We start from the raw sequence: 860 nt of genomic DNA, 5'->3' as shown, positions 1-860 counted from the left end.
GGACAGGGAAATGGCAACCCACTCCAGTATTCTTGCCTGGAGAATCCCATGGATGGAGGAGCCTGATGGGCTACAGTCCACAGGGTCACAAAGAGTCGGACACGACTGGGAGACTTCACTTCACATTATATTAAGGTAGAAGGCTGGGCCCTGGGACACACTAAGCACATTTGAGTTCACAATACCCAGCCTCATGTGGCTACTGGTTACCCTATTGCCGGTGGTGACATGGGACAGGCTGTTCCCAAAGCAAGAAGGCTCCCCCAGGAGACATGATAACAGTCCTACTGACCCATGAGCCATGGTTTCCATCTGGGCACTTTGGGCTCCTCCTGCTAGGGGACCAGCACACACAGAGAATTGTCCCCATCCTGGCAGGCAGTGGTGACCATGATCCTAAGGAGTGTGCGGGTTACTCTGGCACAGGGGGAACAGTGAGGAGACATCTCTAATAGCCAGGTGATGTGTCTTGGTTCCCGCTCCAGTTCAGTGCTGAACTGACAAGTCCAAGAGCAAGGGTCTGAGAAGGGCATCGGGCCCAGGGCTTCAGAACCCTGAGGGACAAAATCTGTATTACCTCACCAGGGAAGCCACTGGAAATGGCCGAGGTCCTGTGCTGGGGACCAGCCCCAGCTGATCCAGGGTATTCGAAGGAGAGACGGCCTAGGCGACTATTTATATGCTAATTAGAGATATAGAGAACAATAGAATGAGGATAGCTCAGTAGGAAAATTCAGTGGAGAAAAGAAGCTGAGTAGCTTGGTTTACGCGGGAGACCAATAAAACTTCAAGACAAGAAGTTTGCACCACTTACGTAGGCCGCAGGCGCCCTCTCGAATAGCGGAAGGTGTCTCACCCTA

This window comes from Bison bison, unplaced genomic scaffold (assembly GCF_000754665.1).
Source record: "Bison bison bison isolate TAMUID 2011002044 unplaced genomic scaffold, Bison_UMD1.0 scf7180017864529, whole genome shotgun sequence".
Taxonomy (NCBI): Eukaryota; Metazoa; Chordata; class Mammalia; order Artiodactyla; family Bovidae; genus Bison; species Bison bison.
This window is presented reverse-complemented; position numbering follows the sequence as displayed.